Below are 25,234 nucleotides of genomic sequence, written 5' to 3' on the forward strand. Positions count from 1 at the left end.
AAATCGGCATTAAGGGACCTTTTTTGCAGCTGGTATAGTCAGGGTTTGAAGCCCCAATCGGTCGGAGCTCCACATTCTGGCTACCCCAGCCTGCATGGGGGATAAGGGGTTAAAAAGTTTCAGGATGGGGGACCCCACATAATTAAAAAAAAAAAATTCCCACACTCTAAACTTCAAAAAAATTGGGAAAATAGGAAAAAATGCCAGGGATCTTCATACAGCCATATTGCGGCTGTATAGCGATCCCTAGCCAAAGCGCTGCGGCTGCGTATAGACCCCTGGAAACCCCGTCAGGAAATGTATTGCTCTTTCTTTTGATGCCTGTAAAATTACACTACCGTTAAGTTTGCTACTAAAAGTGACATTTACTGCATTTAAAAGTATACTTTTTCCTTCAAAACTTTAAAATCGATTTTCTCAAAAACTATAAGGTCTTTTTGAAAAATAGTTTTTTCCTCTTATTCCCAATGATCTCCTTAACATATCCTGCAAATTTAGGGTTTCTAGCATTTAAGGTGCATTTGCTATTAACCATTCAAGTTGGCAGGTTTTTAAATGTGTATTTTTTTCCTTTGAAACTTTAAAATCGATTTTCTCAAAAACTATAAGGCCGTTTTGAAAAAAAAAATTTCCTCTTGTAGCCACTGGGGCCCCCTACAAGCTCTGGGGCCCTGGGGCAATTGCCCCCTTCGCCTCTATGGTAGCGCCAGCCCTGCAGGAGGGGAGCGCAGAGGGGAGAGCCCGAGGTGAGGGAGGGGGGGACTGTCCCCCCTCCCCGCTGATATGCAAAGCTCTCCCCTCATGCTGCGACCCCTCCAGCCCCACAAAACGGCCATGAGCGGGCCCCGGGGGGAGCAGGGGCTTCTTCCCCTATTGTTACGCCAGTGCCTACTGTCAAATATGGTGGTGGCTGCATCATGCTCTGGGGGTGCTTCTCTTCAGAAGCGACAGGGAAGCTGTTCAGAGTTGATGGGAAGATGGATGGAGCCAAATACAGGGCAATCTTGGAAGAAAACCTCTTGGAGTCTGCAAAAGACTTGAGACTGGGGCGGAGGTTTACCTTCCAGTAGGACAACGACCCTAAACATAAAGCCAGGGCAACAATAGAATGGTTTAAAACAAAACATATCCATGTGTTGGAATGGCCCAGTCAAAGTCCAGATCTAAATCCAATCGAGAATCTGTTGCAAGATCTGAAAACTGCTGTTCACAAACGCTGTCCATCTAATCTGACTGAGCTGGAGCTGTTTTACAAAGAAGAATGGGCAAGGATTTCAGTCTCTAGATGTGCAAAGCTGGTAGAGACATACCCTGAGGCCTGGAACCCACTACAAATCGCAAATCGTTAGTACAATCGCTAGCATTTTTAATAAGCGGTTTGTAAGCAATTTCATGAGTGTTTTCCGGCGCTTTTGGGCGCGATTTTAAAAAGTGTAAGCTTTTTGCCAGCGATTGTGTAGCGATTTGCGATTAGTGATTTTATTTCTGATTAGTCCTTTCAATGTATTATAATTTTATTTACAGTTTGCAATCGCACTCAAATCGCTATGTGTAGCGATTCATGAGCAATTTGCCAGCGCTTCAGTACATTACATTGAAGCGCAAACGCTTTCAAAATGCTGCATGTCCTGCGATTGCTACTGTGGAATTTGTTACAATAATTTACATTGACAGAGTGTTTAGGGAAAGCGCTAGCGATTCAATGCGCTCCCCAAACGCTCAAAAAATCACTCTAGTGGGTTTCAGCCCTAAAAGACTGGCAGCTGTAATTTCAGCAAAAGGTGGTTCTACAAAGTATTGACTCAGGGGGCCGAATAATTACGCACACCCCACTTTGCAGTTTTTTTTTTTTTTTTAAATGTTTGGAATCATGTATGATTTTCGTTCCACTTCTCACTTGTGCACCACTTTGTATTGGTCTTTCACGTGGAATTCCAATAAAATTGATGCATGTTTGTGGCAGTAATATGACAAAATGTGGAAAACTTCAAGGGGGCCGAATACTTTTGCAAACCACTGTATTTAATTTAAACAATAGTTGCCTGGCTGTCCTGCTGATATCTTTGGCTGCACTGCAGTAGTGTCTGAATCACACGCCTGAAACGAGCATGTGGCTAACCCAGTCAGATTTCAGTCAGAACACCTGATCTGCATGCTTGTTCAGGTCTAGAGGCAGAGGATCAGCAGCCAGCCAATCTGAACTGTTTAAAAGGAATTCAGGGCTGGAACCCACTAGAATGATTTTGTGAGCGTTTAGGGGGCGATTCAAACCGCTAGCGATTTCCCTAAACGCTCAGCTAATGTTAATGGATGGGCCAAATTTCACTGGAGCGATTGCGATTACCAAATCGCAAAACGCAGGACATGCAGCATTTTTAGCAATTAGCGTTTCTGCAATCTAAAGTATATAAACGCAGACATAATCACTCGTCAAAACCTACACAGAGCGATTTTGCTAGCGTTTTTACATGACTGCACACTGTAACAAAATTAAAATTAATTGAAAGGACCAATCAGAATTTAAACGCTAATCGCTACACAACCGCCGGCAAATTGATTACACTTTTTAAAATCACTACCAAAAACGCTCATGAAATCGCTTACAAACCGCTCATACAAAATGCTAGCGATTGCGATTAGCGATAGCATTTTGTAGTGGGTTCCAGCCCTGAATGTCAGCCTCAATATCCCTCTTATGTTGCCCATACATGGTACAATTTTTTCTTTTCTTTTTTTCTGAGTAGATAATTTTGTTCGATTATTCCATTAGATCGAATATAAAGATTTTTCCGATGTCCGATCAGATTTTTGTTGAAAAAAATGGGATATTCGTTCATTTTTCTTGATCGAAAATAAAGATTCTTTTTGACTTTCGATTTGATCGTTTTGGTCGAATAAACAGGAAAATTGAACGTTTTTATTGTACCGTGTATAGGCACCATTTGTTCAGAATGCTTTACTTACCAGGAAGGTGCAGTCACTGACTCTCATTGCTCTTCATATTACGAGGTTGTCACACCTCCAGCATGTTTACTACACATAATGGCAATAAAGCAATCATGTCTCATTACTTTATATTCAGTTCTACAAACAGTGATCCAACAGAAGGCATGATGTAATAATGAATGAAGTATAAACATACCGCTTTTAATCTCCTTCCAAAGAGCAATATAGCAATAATGTAACTCATTATCTTTCACTCTGCACTCCCCTAAGGGCTGTTTCACACCAGAGCTGATTTCTGGCATTTTGACACAAAGTCAATAGTTTGCGTTAACCAAGGTAAAATGAAAGTTCACAGACTTTCATTTTACCTTTCACATCTAACGCTGCGTTTTAGCGCATTGCGGTACGACGCAGCCGGGAGCTTTTAATCGTCCGGCACCGGCGTTTTCATCCTCGGGTGAATTAGAACTACCGCCGCTGATCAGCGTCGCACCGTAACATCCCGACGTCACGCTGCAGATCATACCGCTTTCAGGAAATCAGTTGCTGCAAGCGTCATGTAATGTGAAAAAGCCCTAAGCTAAGCATACAGCTGGCATGTCAATGTGTTCTATCTGCTAAAATCTGCAGCAGGTGTGAGGTAATTGTATTAACTGATTGTGACATCTACTGTCACCCAGGAATAGTCACACCGACTAATGCCTGGCACACACTTGCAATTATGATTGGCCAATCACTGACCAATTTTACCACCTCCATGAAGTTTTAGGTCCCATTCACACTAGGGCGATTAGCGGGCAATTCCCGCTAATCGCCAAAGAGCTAGCGTAGTGCTATTCTACCCTATGGCAGTGTTCTCACTGCCACGATTGGCACAGATCGCAGGCGTTTTGCGATTAGCGCCAATCGCAAACGTGCTACCTGCAGCAGTTTTGCAGCAATTCTAAAGCGATCAAGATTAGCCTTCATAGAACCGTAAATCACGATCGCTCCAAAAACTCAAATTTGTACAGTGTCTTTTTCCGCATTAAATCACGGAAAAATCACCCGCGCAAAACGCTAATCGCTAGCGTTTAGCGATTTTAGGTGTGAATGATCCCTAAGGGTTTACCCACATAAACTGCTCACAGTATTCAATATCTGTCATACTACAAGGAGGTGGTAAAAATGGCCAGTGATTGGGCAATTATAATTGAACGTATGTATTAGGCTTTAGATTTCTTTTACACTGCAAATCGAAAATCTGATTTCTGGTTCCATTTTGCAATTTTTACTGGATGCTTGCAACACAACAAGAAAAATGCAGGAAAAAAAAAAAACTTAGCATGTAGGCCATTTTGTATTGCATCAAAATTGGAATCGCGTGTAGTGTAATAGAGCCCAAAGGCTTCTTTTTATACTGCAAATAACAATTCCGATTTGCAATTCTGATTTGCAATTTACACTGGAGGCTAGCAACACAAGCAGAAAAACGCAGCATGCCGGACCTTTTTTGGGCTCTTTTACACCACGTGTGATTCCGAATTCAATGAGATTTTACATGCGAATATGATTTCGATGCGATTTTACATGTGATTCTGATGTTTGATGTGATTAAAAAAAAAAGTCCTGCTTGCTGCAATTTTTTGGCATTTTTTCTTGTGTTGCTTACATTCAGTGAAAAGCAGAATCACAAATTGGATTTGCATTGTACAGTGGGACTATCACATCATAAATTGGAATCGTATGTAAAATGGCATCGAAGTTGGAATCACATGTAGTTAAAAAGAGCCCTAATAGGTAGTAATAGAAATGCAGCAGATGTACTCTCGCTGAATGGAGTGTTGAGACAATTAACGGAGAAAGAATCTAAAAGAGCTACACGATTCAGGCCTCATTCACAGTAGGACGTTGCGTTGTAATGCAACAGTAAAGACACAACGCAGCATTACAACGAACGCAAAAAAAAGGTGGTAACGCAGATTAACGCTACATTACCGCTGCATGCAGTAGGTACAGTAAAGCATACAGGCAATGAAAAGTATGTTTTCCTGTACCTGTTAATGTGTGCGTTTAGAGATAACGCACTGCAAGCAGTGCGTAACCATAACTCTACACGTTACAGTGCGATGCTAACATCGCATGACGCATAGGATTAGCATTGTAGTGCGGTAAGCTGCGTTGTAACAACATCACACTGTGAATGCAGCCTAAAGAGTACCTGAAGTGACATGATGAGATAAACATGGGCACATATAATACTAGCCCTAGTAAGAAACTGTCTGAAGTCCCTTCCTGTTTTACAGTACAAGAAAGGCTCTTTTTTTAACACTTTATAGGCAAAAAGTGCACACAATAAAACATTTGCACAGAATTTAGTATTTATGTACAGGTAGTCCCTGGTTAACGAGATAGGGACTGTAGCTTCGTTCTTAACCTGAATCTGTTCTTAAGTCGGAACACTGTGCCATCTCTGCCCCCTGTACCTCCTCTGTGCCCCCCTGTGCCTCCAGTGTCCCCCTCTGTGTCACCTCTGCCCTCTGTACCTGTTTATAGGAGTTTAAAAGCCATTTTTTTCTTTGAATTTTTTAAAATCGATTTTCTCAAAAACTACAAGTCCAATTTGAAAAATTTTTTTTGACTTGTTCCCATGGAAACAGAGAATTCATGCTGTTCGTATTGGCGGGTCATTCGTAAGTCGGGCGTTCGGAAGTCGGGGGCTACCTGTATAACCTTCAACATAATGATACAGCCACAAATACACAGAAATCTGGTAAAGTCTAATCAATCATAAAAAATTGTGCGAAATACTTAAACAATATTGTAAGATGATTACTTTATCTACTGTATGCATCAGAAAAATTATAACACTAAGTAACTTAGTTAACTATATACATTAATAACAAAGCATACCTCTAGTATCCATAATCCAAAACTTCAGATCCCAGGTATCACCATTGACCATTTATAACACATATAAACCCTGGCCCTACATAGACGTAGCATCTAGCTTAGTAAGCGGTGAATTTTGCCACTGGGACCAGACTTTAGCGTGCTTCTGTGGACATCCCCTGTGCGTGTAGACCAACTTAACCCCTTCTCGATTGCTAACGCTGATAGGCATTGAGAAGGTGGCAGCCCCAGGACCGCCTAACGCCAAATTAACGCCAAATGGCGTCAAGTCCTGGGGCAGGGTTTTACAGGGGATCGCATGCGCCAATGCGCTCACATCACCCCTTCAGTGATGGAGCTCCGCTCCATCATCAGTCTCCCAGCGGCAATCGCCGCTAGCAGACTGTTAGACGGCAAAACCGCCATCTATTTACCTTGTACAGAGGCTCCGATCGCTATCCCCGCTTATGCCTATGAGAGAGGATCGCCCTGACTGGCTGGCAGGAGGAGGGAGGGGCATAGTACAAATAAACTTAAAATATACCAATTTCAAATAAAAATACAAATAAATAAATAAAAAATAAACAAACATTACACTAACGATCAGAGCCCACCAACAGAAAGCTCTGTTGGTGCAGAGCACTAAATTGTAAAAAATAGCCTGGTCACTGGGGGGAGTAAGCCTATGGTCCTGAACTGGTTAAAGGGACTCAGAGACGACAGACAGCCCAGCTCTGATACTTACCCGGGGCTTCCTCCCGCCCCATAAACACATCTAAGTCCCACACCGTCCTCCCGCGGTCTGCCGTTCAGCCGCAGTGAGCTCCGTTACAGGCTCAGTGATGTCATTCGGGTCTACTGCGCATGCGCAGGAGGTCAGCACATGCGCAGTAGACCAGGACTGGCATCGACTGAGCCTGTTACGTGTGTGTGTGTGTGTGTGTGTGTGTGTGTGTGTGTGTGTGTGTGTGTGTGTGTGTGTGTGTGTGTGTGTGTGTGTGTGTGTGTGTGTGTGTGTGTGTGTGTGTGTGTGTGTGTGTGTGTGTGTGTGTGTGTGTGTGTGTGTGTGTGTGTGTGTGGAGAGCACATATGAATGTGCAGAATAAGAAGAACGATCAAATGTTCTTATATAAACTCCACATGGCTTTTAGCCAGAAACAATAGAAAGCTTTTCAAAAGTCTCTGATTACAGCCTGTGTAAAAAACAAACAAACCCTTATGTATCAGCTTGTGTATCTGCTTTTTGTAGCGTCAGGGCTAGAGTTTTACCATGTAGATAGGTTCCACTTTTCTGTCACTATTCACAGAGGAATGATTTACTGTCTGTTTCTGCCCTGCTCACGCACACACAGATCATATGTGAACAGCTGAGTGATTTATCAGCTACAGAGAAAGGATCTGAAGAGAAGGACCTGTACTTTTTCCTGTTTTTGCATGTCCCCCTCCCCATTCAGAATGAACTCTTTATCGCTGCAATCTCTGTTTATTTTACACTATGTGAGGCAGACAGAGACACAGGAGCAGCTGATGGGTTATTTACACACTATTTGAAGCTATATTTCTGCTTTCTATAATTCTGAAGATATTTTACTCACAGGATTACTGCCAGTGAGGACTGTTTCTGTATGCTGGATGTGCTGGACACAGTCCTCCATAGTAATGCCCACAGTTAAAACTGTTCTCTGTAAATGTCATATTTTCTTCACATAAAAATGAAAAGATGAAAAAAAGCCTTCGTATTGCTATTTGCTAGTGATTACTGTAAATATATTTAGCATTTAAAATTTTAGTTAATTCTAATAGTTGTCATTTAATGTTTCAACAATTCATTAATTTTTCTGTTTTAGTTTCCTTGCTACTTCGGAATCTTTTACATCACTACACTACTGGTTTTCTTCTGGGCAGGTCCACCCTTCAGAGGATTTTCCATGTTATTTGCCATAGAATCAGGAAGATTCAAATGTCAATCTACATACCCCGAGGGAGTAAAAACGAGTACGTAAAAAATTGGAAAGAATAATTGGCAAAAGCAGTAGATTTCATAACATTACAACATTTCTGTGCAGCAGAGGCTGGTCTGTACCTTTTTCATGAAACAAAGGCAATAAAACATGAGCTGCCTTTTCCTCAGAGGGAAGAACATGCAAGGGTCAGGCAGCTATTGTAGAGATAACACATATTTCATCTCTTCTCATTCTTTACTGAAACAATCTCCAAACACAAGACCTTATGTATTGCAGTGTGACACAACAAAGTGGACAAAGAAGAAACCGTCTTAGGCCTTGTGCACAAGCTGGACCATTTTTTCTTGCTTTTAAATGTACATTTTCACCATAGGGTGGAATAAAGACAATATTATAGTTTAATGCCCATTTCCAAGCACACATTTAAATATACCAACTACCATAACACCTTAGTAATCTAAGTGCTCATGTCATGTGACTTTTCTTGTGTAAAATGAGAAACAGGCATTTAAAAATCTCATGACTAGAAACCGTTTAGCTGAGGGAGCTAGCGGCAGGCTCTGTGGGAGGGGCAACTGCAGGGACTGCGCTATCATAGAGGCAAAGAGGGCAGTTGCCCCAGGCCCCCTGAGTGCTGCTGGGTCCACAGGTCTCCCCCCAACCTGAGCTCCCCAGGGCCCCTGCACTGTTTTTGCAGCATAGCAGCTCACCTGTCCCAGCACGCTGCTCCATGCATGCTCCCATCTTCATTCCTGTTGGCTGCCTTTTCTCCATGACTCGTCCGCATGTTCTTATAACTTGTGCCGATAATGAAGAAAAGGTGTCCCTAAGAGAATGAAGATAAGAGCACGCAAAGCGACGGAGCAGCACGACTGCACAGGTGAGTTGCTCTGCTTCTAAAAATGGTGAAGGGGAGCACATTAAGGTTGAGGGGAGATGAGGGGAGGGGGGCAGCTGGCTGGGAGCCCTGGGGGGTAAATTTGTTTCAGGGGGGTCCAGGGGGGCCTCCCAGGTAACTGGCCCTGGGCAACATACTGTATTGCCTCACTCTGTTTGGACAGCAGAGAATGGCCATGAGCTAAACTCTGAAGGTCATGCTAAAGTCGGTGCAATAGAAATGTCACCACAGGGGGAAACCTAGAATTAGCATCCCCACAAGAAGAATGTATAGTAAAAATGGTAGCACACCAAAGTGAAAACAGATAAAAGCTTACCGATTGGTAGTGTCTAGTAGTAGTGCAAGCATGCCCTGGGTACACTCCAAGCTGCGACTGGCACACCACAGGTAAGGCCTGGTGACAGGTTAGGCTTGTTCAGGCACCCTTACTAGCTCTCAAATGCATCCTGACAGCTCAGATTATTTATTCAGAAAGGAAAAAAGACCTGTCCTGAAGGCCTAAAGAAGAGCTTTTGTTTCTGCCCCTCCCAGTCTGGGACGGCCCATGGTCAAGGCAACATCCACCTCCAGATGGGGAATTACCTACCATGTTACTAGCCACTGATAAGTTAGGTCTTCTGAGGTCTGTTTAATTGAAAAAATGCAGAAGAAAATGAAAGTAGGTAATCCCCGAACTGCCTTTAGAAAATACAGCTGTGCTAGTACGGACTTGACATTTCACAGACAGTGAGGTCTCAGATTACTGCTTCTTCCCGGAAATCCTAGTGAGTTCTACATTTAGACCAGTTTTTGAAGCTGCGACTTCTAACAACCCATCTAAAGCATTCTGATGTGAATAGGAGGCCCATATTCATTTGGAGTCTACAGATTTGTAAATGTGTCTTAAAGGGAACCAGAGAGGATGATGAAAAGCTTTTATACATACCTGGGGCTTCCTCCAGCCCCATACGCCTGGATCGCTCCCACGCCGCCGTCCTCCGTTGCCTGGATCCGCCGGTACCGGGTCCCGTCATTGCTGCGAGTCGGTCAGTCGGCCGGTGGACGCAGCCAATTCTCCGCATCACAGGGGGCTCCCTCCATACAGGTACGCGTGTGGCTGCTTACTGCGCAGCCGCATGCGTACGGGTATGGAGGGAGCCCCCTGTGATGCGGACAATTGGCCGCGTCCGCCGGAAGTGACGGGCCCGGTACCGGCGGATCCAGGAAGCGGAGGTTGGCGGCGTGGGAGCCATCCAGGCTTATGGGGCTGGAAGAAGCCCCAGGTATGTATAAAATCTTTTTTCTATTTTACCAAAGCATTCCTCTCTGGTTCCCTTTAAAATGTAAAAGCAAAGCCCGGCAACACCTAACGATGTACATAGGATGTAGATAGGTGACTAGAAATTGGACAGCACATTACTGACGTCACTATATTCCAAGGCACAGAAGTCAAACTCAGGGCACGTGGGCCAAATCCGGCCCTCCATGCAATTTTATGTAGCCCTCAATAGCTTCAAATTTGCATTGTTGTAATCAGTAAAAGAACAACAGCACACTGCCTTCCCATCCAAATGGGCACGCCAGTGACAGTATTTCTGGTTGGAACATTGCCAGTTTGAGCCAGGATGTAGCAACAACTTATAGGACCTCCCCAAGCAATATTAACATGGGGCCCACTACTGGGATCCAAACCCCCTTGTGTGGCTGGTAAAATGCACATACACACACCTACACACCTTTCTCGCTGGTACCTTCTCCCCACATTGCCTGAGTAGCAAAGCAGAGCAGTGTAATATTTACCTCCTCCAGCGATGCATCAGTCTTGTCTGTTCTTCCTGGCAGTCACATGCTCTGTGCTTTTATAACTACGGCCCGTGATCACGTGACTTGCATTCAGAGCAGGGGCGTAGGAATAGGCCCTGCAGCCCCTGCGCCCGCGGGGGGGCCCGGCCCCCCCCCCTGGGGCCCGCTCGGGGCCGTTTTGTGGGTGCTGGAGGCAGAGCCGGGACAAGGTCCTCCAGCACCCAAGGCTGAGACACCAAAGTGCGCCCCTCCATCCCTGCCACCCCAGCCATCACAGACTGATTGCTATTAGACTAAGAGGCGCCACAGGGCCCACAACCTCCCCAACACCTTAATATCTAGTTATCTGGCTTGCAGTCACTGCCATGTATCCCCTTTTCTTATTTCTTTCTGCTTCAAACACAATTAGGAATGACAGCTGAATGAATTCTGCGCCCCCTCCTACTCTGCGCCCTGAGGCTGGAGCCTCTCCAGCCTATGCCTCGGCCCGGCCCTGGCTGGAGGGGTGGCAGCATGAGGGGAAAGCCTTGCCCACAGTCGGCGGGGCCCTCTCCCTCACCTCGGGGCTCTCCCCTCTGCGCTCCCCTCCAGCTCGTAAGTGTCTGTGGGGCTGTGGTGGGCAGCGAGCGGCGGGCAGATACATACCTGCTTCCGTGCGTTCCATCGGAGACTTCTCCCTCTAGCGGCTGACGTCACTTCCGGAAGTGACGTCAGCCGCTAGAGGGAGAAGTCTCCGATGGAACGCACGGAAGCAGGTATGTATCTGCCCGCCGCTCGCTGCCCACCACAGCCCCACAGACACTTACGAGCTGGAGGGGAGCGCAGAGGGGAGAGCCCCGAGGTGAGGGAGAGGGGGGAACTACCCCTCTCCCCGCCGACTGTGGGCAAGGCTTTCCCCTCATGCTGCCACCCCTCCAGCACCCACAAAACGGCCGCGAGCGGGCCCCGGGGGGGGGGGGGGGCCCGCTCAGAAAATCTGCAGGGGGGCCCGGTGGGGCCTAGTTACGCCCCTGATTCAGAGCCAGAGGTATGCAACATAGAGCATGTGGCTGTCAGGAAGATCAGAGGAGACAGGAAGCAATGCTGGAACTGGTAAAAATGTCACTGCTCCACTGTGCTACTCTGCAGAAAGGGGAGAAAAGGGCCCCTTATGATTGGTATTGTTACGCGCCACGTAGTTTAGCTATGTTTAGCTATGCAGAATTCTTCTCCCAGAGCATTCTAGAAGGCCAGGGCCCATATGCATGTTTTTACAACGTTTTCTCCTAAGTGATATTTTCAAACTTGTCAAATAAAATGCCTTTTAACTCACCAGCAAACAAGCAAATACTTCAAATAGTTTTAATAATACTTTTCCACCTACTTTTTGAATTGCAATGTGCTGAAAAGTTATACTGGTATTCCCCGGTTAATGAACGAGATAGGGACTGTAGGTTCGTTTTTAACCTGAATCTGTTCTTAAGTCGGAACAATGTGCTATCTCTATCCCCTGTACCCCCTCTGTGCCCCCCTGTGCCTCCAGTGTCCCCCTCTGTGTCACATCTGCCCTCTGTGCCTGCTTATACAAATTTAAAAGCCATTTTTCTTTGAATTTTTTTAAAATCGATGTTCTCAAAAACTACAAGTCCAATTTCAAAAATTGTTTTTTTGGCTTGTTCCCATGGAAACACAGAATCCACGCCGTTCGTAACGGCAGGTCGTTCATAAGTCAGGCGTTCGTAAGTCGGGGACTACCTGTATTAAATAGAAGATGAACATGTATCTCCTAAGAGAAAACACAGGAGGAAAAGTTAATTGCATATGGGCCCTGCTGGTGTTATTTATACTGACTTCTACTGGCTTCAGGAACACAGAGAAAGCAAAACATTCTGCAGAGATGCACCGGACAGAACTAAGGACGTTACCACCTGTGAAATTTCAGAATGTCAATCATGTAAACGCTGACTAAACAATTTATAAATTAAGATTGTAAACCCCCCCTCCCCCCCCCAAAAAAAATATATATATTTATATATATTACAATATTTTCAAGGAAAACAAAGTTTGCTTTTTTAAAACAGAAAGAATTTGCAATAATTCAGGTTGGAGTGAGCTTGAGACGTCTCCCAGTGCATCACTGCTGAATATTTGCAAATTAACCATTGTAGCCCCACACACTCCAATGAGTTATGGTTCACCATGAGCTTTGCTGGTTAGTCTGTACATTATTTTCAGTTTCTCTTTGAACGTCATTCACAAAAGATAGAGCACATGTCCTGCAGACCAAAGGGGAAAGGGGATTCCCAGCCCTGTTACCTGCCAGTCACTGATAAGCCCTAGAGGTCTGTTCAGGTCTGTTTACATCACATGATATTAATAGACACCACGCAGTACAAAATGAAAGTAGGGAATACCCCAACCTGCCATTAGAAAAGGCAGCTGGGCTTGGAAGACATATTGCAGGACAAGACATATCACACTAAAGTCTCCCATTACTTTTCCAACCCGGAAATTCCCAGTGAATTCCTTCCCCAATAAGAACAATTTTTGCAGCTTTCAACAGCATATCTAAAGCATCAGGATTTGAATAGGGAAGTCCCTGCATATTTAAACTCTATAGATTTGTAAATCTACCTTAAAGGGGGCAATACAGCGAAAAACTGTAAAATTTAAAATATGTGCAAACATATACAAATAAGAAGTACATTTTTTTCCAGAGTAAAATGAGCCATACATTACTTTTCTCCTATGTTGCTGTCACTTACAGTAGGCAGTAGAAATAACAACAACAACAAATAACATTTGTAGAGCGCTTTTCTCCCATAGGACTCAAAGCGCATAAGCATGGCTCAGACCATCATGGTACAGAGGAAGAATTTTATACGTCCGGAAATGCCAGGCTAAACAGGTGGCTTTTCAGTCTGGATTTGAATAGCTCCAGGGATGGTGCTGTCTTTACTGGGTGTGGCAGGGAGTTCCAAAGAGTAGGGGCAGCATGACAGAAGGCTCTATATCCAGATTTTTTGAGGTGCACTCTGGGAGTGACCAAGTTTATAGAAATCTGACAGAAGTGACAGGTTTTGGACTAGTCCATCTCTCCATTGGGGATTATCAGCAAGGCTTTTATTTTTTATAAAGATATTCCTGAAAAAGGATTTAAACAATGATGCTGGCCAGCTTCCCTCTTCCCTACACAGTTTTTTGGCAGTTGGAAAGAGAAACTGCCATTCACTAAGTGCTTTTGAAAATAAATATATCCCTGAGAATCCCCTATAAAGAGTTGGACTAGCCCAAAACAGGGGCAAACCCAGGATTTTCAAGTGGGGGATTCTTGAAAGGTCTCCCTCAGCCACGCACAATACAGTATAATAATATGGTAGGACATCATGCTGGATACACATAATGCAATTTCCGGTCAGACTGACAGGATCTGACAATCATTTTCTAAATGTTCCATCAGTTCCCGATCGACAACGGGATCGATCAGGAGCAGTTTGGATTAAGATAATAATGAGGACAGCCGAAATCTGTAATAAATGGGAAAGTGAAGCATTCACACAGCAGGGTACAGGGCTGTGCTCATAACTGACTCTAAGTTCCCCAGAGCTGCTCCATGCTCTGTGCACACTCTACTGCTCCATGCTCTGTACACACACTGCTGCTTCATGCTCTGTACACACGCTGCTGCTCCATCCAAAGTCAACTTAGCAGGGAAAGTAAGGGGGCAGTGCTGTGAGCTGCAGGATACCTGCAGATATTCTGGTGTCTCAACTTGTGCCTGTCCCCAGACACTGCACCGGTCCTGGTCTGAGGGGGGATTCAGCTGTAATCCCCCCCACCCCCCCCCCACCCCCCTGCGTTTGCCTATGCAAAGCCTGTCACTTTTGTCAGATTTCTACTACTTACTGTAAGTGACAGCAACATAGGAGAAAAGTAATTGATGGCCGGTCTCCTCACGGTCCCTGCGTTCTCCCACAGGTTCCCCCCGTAAGCAGTCTCCGACCGATTGGTAAGAGACTGCTCTCTTCCGCTTTTGGTGGGCTTTGGAAGTCTTCAGAAGCACTCGGGCTTCTGAAGACGGGCCGCTCCATACTGCGCACGCGCGAGTGCCCTCTCTTGCGCACTCACGCGTGCGCAATACAGAGCGCCCATCTTCGGGAGCCCAAAAGCTCTTGAAGACTTCCGAAGCCTCCCACAGCGGGAGATTTGAACCAGGGATCCAGCGCTGGAATGTAGGGACCGTAAGGAGAACTGTAAGGCTCTATAGGACCCAGAGCCTTCCCTCTCCTTAGGTGAGTATCTGTTTTTTATTTTTACTTCAGATTCTTTTGGTAACTGAGAGGAGATGTGAGGTACTGGCCCATATGCAATTTGACATTTTCTCCCTAGTTAATTTTTATCTCCTGTTTAAAGGAAACATTAGATAAACTAATATAAAAGTTTTATACATACCTGGGGCTTCCTCCAGCCCCTTCCGCACCGATCGCTCCCACGCCGTTTACCTCCGGAGGAAGACGGCGTGGGAGCGATCGGTGCAGAGGGGGCTGACGGACGCCCCAGGTATGTATAAAACTTTTATATTAGTTTATCTCTAGTACACTTTAAATTAACTTTTCAGCATGTTACAATTGAAAAAGTACCCAAAAGTATGTGAAAAAGTACAATCAGAATTATTTTGAGTATTTTCTTGCTTGTTGATGGTTTAAGGGCCAGTGCACACCAAAAAGCGCCAGCGTAATCACGAACGCTCAGCGCTTTTTGAAGTGATTTTTCTAGGCGATTTGAGGCATGTGCCTAGCGATTTTTTATCATGCCTAGCGGTTTGTGGAGCATTTTTTATTTTTTGTTACAGTAGAGCTGGAACTGAACAGCTTCTGTAACAAAAACACTTGGAAAATCGCTCTGATCAGGCGCTTTTCAGAGCGCTTTTCCACTTTCCTACACTTAACAATGAGCTGAATAGTCTCAGAAATCAGCAAAAATGCTGCAGGACCGACGTTTGCAGTTCGGAGTAAATCACATCGCTCTGGTGTGATCCATCCCATTCAAATACATTAGCCAAGCGCTTTTCAAAGCGCAAGTATTTTTAAAAGCGCGCAGAAGTGCTCTTGGTGTGCAACAGCCCTAAAAGGCATTTTATGTCAAGGTGTGAAAATATCACCTAGGAGAAAACTCAGGAGAAAAGGTGAATTGCATATGGGCCACTGTTGTTAGTCCATTAATAGCTGGTGCATGTTAAAGTGAACCCGAACCATGTAAAATTATTTAAAATAAACATGTGATGTACTTACAAATGAATATTACATACTTACCTCACTGTCAGTTCTAGGGATGCTCATCAGAGAATAATCACGAGTAACCACAGTGGTCACTCGTGATTCAAATTAGCTTTAATTGCCCCAGCTGAGCGGGTAGATGCGGCGGGGTTAATTATCCAGACCGCCGCTCTCTGCCCAGCGTTTCAACGAGCTTGCAAGCGTCCTAATGGATGCGTTGCAAGCCTCGCTATAGAGCACTTCCTCCGTCCGGCTTGAAGGAGGAAGTGCTCATAGCGAGGCTTGTGATGCATCCAATAGACGCTTGCAAGCTCGTTGAAACGCTGGGCGGAGAGCAGCATTATGGGTAATTAATCCCACCGCATCTACCCGCTCAGCTGGGGCAATTAAAGCTAATTTGAATCACGAGTAACCACTGTGGTTACTCGTGATTATTCCGTGATGTGCATCCCTGGTCAGTTCCTCTCAGAAGCTCACCATTTTCTTCTTACAATGATTCCTTCCATTTCTGACAAGATTTTGTCAGAACTGAAATATATCAGTTGCTGTCCGTTATATAAGTTGCTGTCAGTTATAACTGAAAGGACAACTGATGAGCCTAGGTAATATCCATGTTTCCTTATGGCTCAAGTGGGCGATATTACAGTTTAACAGTGTGCTGACCAGGAAGCTGTTATGGGGTAATGGCCATTTTCAAAATAGAGGACAGAGAATTCCATCAATCACAGTGGGCAAATGGGACGCAGGAGAGGATTTCAGGTTTGCTATAAGCCTGGGACCCACTTAAAATCGCAAAATACTTTAAAGGGAACCCAAGGTGAGAGGGATATGGAGACTGACATATTTGTCTACCTTTTAAATAATGCACATTGCCTGGCTGTCTAGCTCATCCTCTGCCTTTAAATACTATAACCACTTGAGGACCACAGGTTTAGACCTCCCTAGTGACCAGGCCATTTTTTACAATTCAGCACCTTACAACTTTAATGATTTATTGCTCGGTCACACAACTTAGCACCCAAATGAATTTTACCTCCTTTTCTTCCCACTATTAGAGCAGTCTTTTGGTGGTCTCTGATCTGATGGCTGCAGCAATTTTTTTTTATTAAAAAAAATAAATACACACATATATATATATATATATATATATATATATATATATATATATATATATATATATATTTTAACCACCCCCCCCCTCCTTAAATTGGCCCTAGACTGCGATCCATAAACTACACTACACATACAAAGGCATCAGCCTACGATAGGGATGATTGTGAGCCGTTAGGAGGGACAGTTAAGTGGCAAGGCTGTTCCCTGTACAGAGCTGCATTAGATCGCAGAGCTGTACACTTATTTATTAGCTTTTAAAAAAAAAACGTTCGCCGACATCTCTACTAGCAGGCTGATCACAGATCCCCGCTTTGCTTACAGCGGGTAACGCGCGTGCTTGCGATAGGCTGACACCAGACAGGTAATGTATAAATGTACACACTACATACATTTATACATTGCAGCGGGGGGTCGTTCGCAAATCGGCCGCCGTACCCCCGACCAATCAACTGCGGCCTGACATCTCGCAGCATGCGGCCAATTTCTGTCCCGAAATTGGTCGCTTTGTCGGTCGGGGCATGCACTTGGCAGCACCAATTTTCATTCAATTATAATAATCGAATTGGATGGTCGATTGGTTGGCTGGTCGGCTAATGTATGGCCACCTTAAAGGTTTCCACTAATGATCCAATCATTAGTGGCAACTGGCAACTGGAGTTGTTTAAAAGGAAATAAATATGCCAGCTTCCATAGGTCTCAAAACTCAGATTCCTTTTAAGCCATTAGCAGCTTCAATAGCGTTATCTCATTTGAGATAAGTGCACAGCTTCAGTCGGCAGAACTGTTGTGTTTGTAAATTCTTGGAATGCTTTTATCTCTCTATACTAGCAGAAAATATAGAAACTGAAAGCAGAAATCCTCTGTTATTGTCTCACACTGCCCCCTAGTGACAAGTGGCCATAAAAACACATTACAGCAGTACTAATGAGAAGCAAAGGAGATGTAACACATGAGAAAAAAGTGCTAAAATAAATTGGCCTGGAGCACTTTCAAGCCTCTAAATAAATTGGCTGCTAAACAGTTAAGAGTCTCCTCCACTTCCTTTTGAGTGGTACTGGCTACTACTCTACAGGAGAAGTAATTCAACATCTGCCTCTCCTTTTTAAACTGTTTTTAATTGTTCTATATTTTTGGGGTGGCTCCACCTTCAGTATTTAAAAGCCTTTACCAGACTATCAAAAACTGAAATAACTTTTTTTCCTTGCTTCCACCTCAGAACCCCCTGCTGCACAGTAACATGACACCCTCTTCATGGTCTCCACAAAATCACTAAACCATAAAGGAATAGAGCAAAATAAAATTTGTGAGGACAGACTACATTTTTTATACAGTATGTCAAAAATACCTCAGATGTGGGAAAAATCGGTTTAAATGGGAAATGATTAAATCTATAAACTTTATTTATAAATTCTTAATCTTAATTCTCATGCAACCTGCCAACGATATAGATATACTAGCAATGAAAAAAGAGAGTTGGCTCTTGGGTGCATGAAAAATTACAAAACCCTTTATTAACTAGAAAACACCTATAAAAAACATTAGTAACATCATAATAGAAAATTTAAGAACATTTCTAATACAAACACCCCCGAGGTCCACCCCCCGATAAATCCCCAGCGTGGGAAAGCAGGGAGGGCAATGGAAAGGGGGAGGGAAGAAGCCGGAACAAGGAGGCAGCCCAGGCACCTAAAGATAGTTCATAACATCACTGTGCAGAACCCCACATATCCCTCAATGAATTTAGTGGGGCACAAATTAAATAAACCAAATACAGATCTTCTTTGATCATGATCATTGGACCCGGGTGGGGACCACACCGTCCAAATGTAATGAAAAGGGAGGGGAAGGAAGAGAGGAAGGAAGAAAACAAAAGGAAAAGAAGGGGAAAGGGTATCCGGCGAGCGCGTCATCCCCGAACAGGTGTCGCTCCCAGTCTCCCAGGTACAGGTCGGCAAGCAACGGGGCACACGTGGTCCCCATCGCCGCCCCCTGCACCTGGAGGTAATGGGTGACTTCAGTGTTCCCCCTAGGCCAAGCAGCCATACTTTCCAGTGTTCTCTATTTCTCCGGGACTATTCACCAATAGATGTCTGGCAATTTTTGATGTGCATACCAATTAGTATCTTTTGGATACACCATTGCCATAGTTACCTGAACTCATGCCACTGGAAGAAGTTGTTTGGCGAGGTTTCATGGGGATTTTTTGAGGACTGCAGCCTCATTAATTTTCCTGGGGGTGGACCTCGGGAGTGTTTGTATTAGAAATGTTCTTAAATTTTCTAATATGATGTTACTAATGTTTTTTATAGGTGTTTTCTAGTTAATAAAGGGTTTTGTAATTTTTCATGCACCCAAGAGCCAACTCTCTTTTTTCATTGCTAGTATTTTTTATACAGTACTAGCTAATGTCTACGAGACGCCGGCATTCAATGTATCTTCCTGCTGTTACACTGCTACACATTGCTTCAGATTCACATGCTTAAAGCGGAACTGTAGATTGCTAATATAAACACAATGTTTCACTTACCTGGGGCTTCCCGAAGCCCCCAGCAGCTGTCCTGTCCCGCGCCGCTCCTCAACGAGTCTCCGTTCCCCCGCCACCACTTGGTTCCGCACCTCGACTTGTAAGTCGATGCCAGAGCGGCTCTGGCCAAGCGTATCCTTTCTTCGCGTTCCCCTCTGCAATAGCGGGGAACGCAAAGAAAGGATACGCGTGGCCAGGGCCACGCATGTGCAGTGGCCCGGCGGCGAAACCGAAACTAGCTGGCGGTGGGCGAACGGAGGCTCGTTGAGGAGTGAGGTTGGCTGCTGGGGACTTGGGGAAGCCCCAGGTAAGTGAAACATTGTGTTTATTAGCAATCTACAGTTCCGCTTTAAAGGGAAGGTTCAGGGAGGGTATTGAAAAAATAAAAATCAATTTTCACTTACCTGGGGCTTCCTCCAGCCCATGGCAGGCAGGAGGTGCCCTCGCTGCCGCTCCGCAGGGTCCCGGTGGTCTCCGGTGGCCGACCCGACGCCTGCGCAGTACAGCCCGGAGGACGTCCGATGACATCAGCGCGCCCGCGTGGGACGCAGAAGTGCCGGGCCTTGGAGCGCAGAAGAGCCCGACCTGGCAGCCGGCCTGGCCAAGTCGGGTCGGCCACCGGAGACCACCGGGAGCCTGCGAAGCGGCGGCGAGGGCACCTCCTGCCTGCCACGGGCTGGAGGAAGCCCCAGGTAAGTGGAAATTGATTTTTATTTTTTCAATACCCTCCCTGAACCTTCCCTTTAAAGAGAAAAAAAAACACATATATCAGTAGCTAAATATTGGCTGTACTTACATTACATATGCATTTCACCGCCCACGTTTGGATTTCACAGAATTTTTATATAGTATTTGCAGAGATTGATGGTCCTGACAGCTCATGGCAGGTTCCATGTTTGACTGTCTTGTATGAAGCCAAATGTGATGTAATATCCTCCCTTACCCTGCTTCCTGATTGATGATTCTTTAGCCCTCCCAAGTTCCAGCCCTCAGACACCCCCACCAGTCTCTGGTCTAACGGGGCATATTGTCTGGCACTCTGATTCGAATCGGATCATTGAAAAGATCCGGATCTTTGACCTGAATCTTTGAATGATTTGCAGCAGAGTTCCTGTTTCTTCCAGACATCCACTGTGAACCAAATCTCAGATGATTTGATATACAAAAAAGATCCGGATCAAAGATCCTAATGTTCATGATCCAGACAACACTACTGTGCAGTGAATATTAATTAGCCATGTGGCTATGGCTAGGAACAATAGCGGACTCGTGCAGTATACTCTAACGGAAAATGTGCACTGTGAACAGCACACTGATTTTTCAGTGCTGTGAGTTGGGCTGCAAGTTACAAGCTGCTGTAACATGAGCCTGTAACTTCCCACTGTGAAAGCAGCCTTAGGGCGGGATAGGGAAATGAAGGGGAGGACCAAGGGAGTGCAGTAGGGAGAAGAAGCAGCCCCAGCATGCTCTGCAGTATCTGTTATGCGGCCTGTCCGCCTCCTTAGGAGCTTGGGAATAAAGAGGATTGCTATTCAGCAAACATCAAAGTAAGAGAGATTTTTAACTTCAGTATTGCCTTTTTGGCTTCCTTCCAAACTGTTTAACACAGGAGAATAGAGGTTTAAATGAGCTTTTGCAGCCTGACAGTTACTCTTTAAAGAGAGTCTGAAGCGAGAATAAATCTCGCTTCAGACCTCATAGATAGCAGGGGCACACGTGCCCCTGCTAAACCGCCGCTATCCTGCGGCTTAACGGGGGTCCCTTCACCCCCAAATCCCCCTCCGTGCAGCGGGGGAGCGCTTCCTGGTTGGGGCAGGGCTAACCGCCGCAGCCCTGCCCCACGCGCGTCTGTCAGCGCGTATCTCCGCCTCTCCCCCGCCCCTCTCAGTCTTTCTTCACTGAGAGGGGCGGGGGAGAGGCGGCGATGCGCCGCTGATAGACGCGACTGGAGGCAGGGCTGCAGCCATTAGCCCTGCCTCCAGGAGCGACCGAGTCTGCGACCAAGTGTCGCAGTGGGGGGTTTGGGGGTGAAGGGACCCCCGTTTAGCGGCGCTATAGCGGCGGTTTAGCAGGGGCACACGTGCCCCTGCTAACTATGAGCTCTGAAGCGAGATTTATTCTCGCTTCAGAGTCTCTTTAAGTAGGTGAATCGGAAATAATGACTCAGAACATCTTGTGGCCAAATAGTATATTACATTAAAAATCCCCACACTGACTTTTATAATGAAATATTTCTCTCCCACACCCTCCCATAGTACCCAAACTTTTTCTTTTATGGGACTGAACTTTTTTAAAATGGATGTCAAGGTGGTAATTACTATTAATTTTTAATTTATGGGCTTGTAATTGGTGATGGATGCAAAACTGAAAAAAAATGCACCTTTATTTCCAAATAAAATATTGGTGCCATACATTGTACTAGGGAAATTTTTTAAACGTTGCAATAACCAGGACAAACTGGCAAATAAAATGTGTGGCTTTTATCCACAGTAGATGTTTTATTTTAACACTACACTGTATAATGGCCAAAAAATGAAAAATAATGCATTTCTTCATTTTTTTTCTTATTGTTCATGTTAAAATGCATTTAGGATAAAATAATTCTTGGCATACTGTACCTCCCAAAGAAAGCCTAATTGGTAGCGAGAAAAACAAGATATAGATCATTATGCTGTGATTAGTAGTAATTAAGTTATTGGCAAAAGAAAGGGAGGAACGCTGAAAGGTGAAAATTGTTCTGGTCCACAAGGGGAATAAACCCTCAGTCATCAAGTGGTTAAGATGTAGGAAAACTTTTGCTCCACGTGTGGCTTCTGTCTTCCCCTATACATTAAATTATACATGTTTGCTCTGCCTCCACAGTATACATAGACTTTCTTTTAAAACACATCATCCAACCCTCTTATTTCTCATTTAATATGCTTATCAAAGGTATGATCTGAATGTCTCATATATTTTATTCTATGGTTGCTAAGGGCCCTGTACAAACACATATTTCATGATGCGATTTTCAGGAATGTAGTCTAGGAATTTGTTTTCTGGATGAAATAAAAACAACATCCAGGTCCCTTGATACAGCATTGACAGCCACAGGTCATTACTTAACAATTATTTGGCTGTATACTCGCTAACATTGGGCTCTTTGGTCTTCCTGGACAATGCTGAAAAACCAGTCTAACAGCCAAAAACAAGAGAAATGTATGTGCACAATGTTTATAGCTGCCAGCTGTATAAATTCATTTCCAGACGCACTGGTTTTATTTTACTAATATCATAGAGTTGCGTTTTTGTTGGAGGTTGATCTGCCGAATATAAAATGTAAAGGTGCCCTCTTATAGTGCATTTTTTAGTGAATGATCTTATTTTTCATTAAGATCCAACAGAAAAGATTGTATCTAATCGATCTACTGCATTAAAGAATCCATCTTACAATCATACCTAAACCAGTTACTATCGTGTCTTTGGAAAAATGCACCAAGTTGATCAACCATGTCTTTAAAGAGACTCTGAAGCGAGAATAAATCTCGCTTCAGAGCTCAGAGTTAGCAATGGGCACGTGTGCCCCTGCTAAACCGCCGCAATAGGGCCGCTAAACGGGGGTCCCTTGACCCCCAAACCCCCCACTGCGACACTTGGTCGCAGACTTGGTCGCTCCTGGAGGCAGGGCTAACGGCTGCAGCCCTGCCTCCAGTCGCGTCTGTCAGCGGCGCATAGCCGCCTCTCCCCCGCCCCTCTCAGTGAAGGAAGACTGAGAGGGGCGGGGGAGAGGCGGAGATACGCGCTGACAGACGCACGTGGGGCAGGGCTGCGGCGGTTAGCCCTGCCCCAACCAGGAAGCGCTCCCCCGAATTACGGAGGGGATTTGGGGGGGGATCAGGGACCCCCGTTAAGCCGCGGGATAGCGGCGGTTTAGCAGGGGCACACGTGCCCCTGCTATCTATGAGGTCTGAAGCGAAATTTATTCTCGCTTCAGACTCTCTTTAAAGTACCCCTAAACTGAGAGGGGGTTGTGTGTGGTGATGTGGCATATGTCACAGCACCATTCTCTCAGTCCTGTGCCCCCAGGGCTCCCTGTTCTAGTCAGCAGAAATCTTCAACGGACTAGAATGTCGAATATGGGCGGGAAGGAAATGCCTGTTTTCCTCCCTAGGATCGTAGCAAAACCCCACCACAGCATAACTCACCTATTTCGGGTTCCCTTCGCTGTCTTTTCCATCCTGTCAGCTCTCCAGTTCCGCCGATGTGTCCTCTTGTATCTGCCAGCATTTTCACCGTTATGGCGATAACCCAGAAGCATTTCCGGGTCAGCATCATAGCAGTAAAAATGCCAGCAGATTAGAGGGGTCACGGAGGCGGAACGGGAGAGCTGACAGGGTGGAAGACACAGTGAAGGGAACACAGAATAGGTAAGTTAATCTGTGGGGTTTTATTTTACACGTCTTAAAAGTACAGTACAGGAGTACTTTAAAGGATACCTTAGCCCTTTACAAAATTCAGGAATGGGAGGAGCGGGCATGTGTAGGAGGCTCTCCTCATGCCCACCGCACATGTACCGCACAAGTACTGCAGAAGTACCCATCGCAGAAGTACTGCGCCTGCTCAGAATGCTCCAGACCATGTGAGCGCGGTCCCAGTGGGGCTCGCGCAGGCACAGTAGATGCCGACCTGGCGCGGTCGGCATCTCCAATGGAGGGGATCCTAGGACACCGGAGCTGCGGCAAGGACACAGGTCGGCTGCCAGGGGCTGGAGGAATCCCCAGGTAAGTAGATTTTTTTTTATTTTTTTTTTAACCCTCGGACATTTCCTTTAAAGGGCTCTGCCTCTGACACAGTCGACCAGGGTTTGAATCTTGGCTCTTCCTGTTCAGTAAACCAGCACCTGTTTAGTAAGACCTTGGGCCGGACTCCCTAACACGTCTACTGCCTACTGAGTGTGCTATAGTGGCTGCACCTCAAGTGCTTTGAGTCCACTATGGAGAAAAGCGCAATATAAATGTTATTTGTCTTGTCTTGATAGTGATCTCGTGTTTATCTTCAGCTTTATGGCCTCTTACTATTTTATAAATGCAATTATAAATTCCTCAAAATAATATGTCAAATAAAGGTATTCCCAACATATATGAGCTATTACAGCTCACTTTCACACCCTTATCTCGTAACTTACTTTAATAGATTGCTTTTAAATTGCTTTCACTGTTGTCTTTTCTTTTCTGAAAAGTTTGTAGGTCTTGACCTCAGCTTATAGGAGCTGAAATAAAGCGTTTCTGTACCTTTTGCTGTGCTGACAAAGATAAGAAATATCTCTAATGCTGGCAATACACGATGCGTTTTTTGTCGGTCGATTTTGGCAGATAGATGGTTCAATAGAAAATTTCCGACATGTTCGATCTTACTTTTTATAGATTGAAAAGATAAGAGAATCAAGCGGGAAAAACTAAACAAAAATCGGTCGAATGGAAAATCGACCGAAAAAACACATTGTGTATTCCCAGCATTAGGCAGAGCCTATTGTTCTTCAAAGTGACTCATCAATTTCTGCCATCGACATTCGTCTCTGCTAGAATCGGCTAAAAATCGATGCAGCAGGCAGCATGATCCATTGACTGATCGATGGTTGGCTGAATTCGATCAATTTACTAGATTGATCCGGATGGAAAATCTAGGTGGATCGGCAGCTGGCGGCCAGGAATCTATCTGATGGTTGGATCTTCTGGAAATCTACAATTGTATTGGTACCTTTATTATATTCACATCTGCTAGTGAAGCCATCTGTCTCCAAGTACATGTCTGTCGTGTCCAAGTAAAGCTAGTTATACGCGACTTATTCTGCTGCTCAAGGTGCGTACACACATGCGACTATAGTCGTTTGAAACGATCGTTC

The 25,234-nt window shown here is 44.9% G+C and overlaps 1 protein-coding gene across 6 annotated transcripts in view; it reads right to left on the reverse strand.

Annotated features, from left to right (window-relative positions):
* The window catches only part of FLT3LG (fms related receptor tyrosine kinase 3 ligand), a 236,730-nt gene that overhangs the window by 156,288 nt on the left and 55,208 nt on the right, over nucleotides 1-25,234 (reverse strand). Inside the window, exon 1 of one of the 6 annotated variants that reach the window (XM_068242915.1) lies at nucleotides 8,996-9,115. The exons of the other annotated variants lie outside the window; for them this stretch is intronic. The gene's annotated coding sequence lies outside the window, so the exon portion shown is untranslated. Of the gene's footprint in view, nucleotides 1-8,995; nucleotides 9,116-25,234 lie in introns of those variants that run through there. 6 annotated transcript variants of the gene reach the window in all.

Source organism: Hyperolius riggenbachi, chromosome 6 (assembly GCF_040937935.1).
Source record: "Hyperolius riggenbachi isolate aHypRig1 chromosome 6, aHypRig1.pri, whole genome shotgun sequence".
NCBI lineage: Eukaryota > Metazoa > Chordata > Amphibia > Anura > Hyperoliidae > Hyperolius > Hyperolius riggenbachi.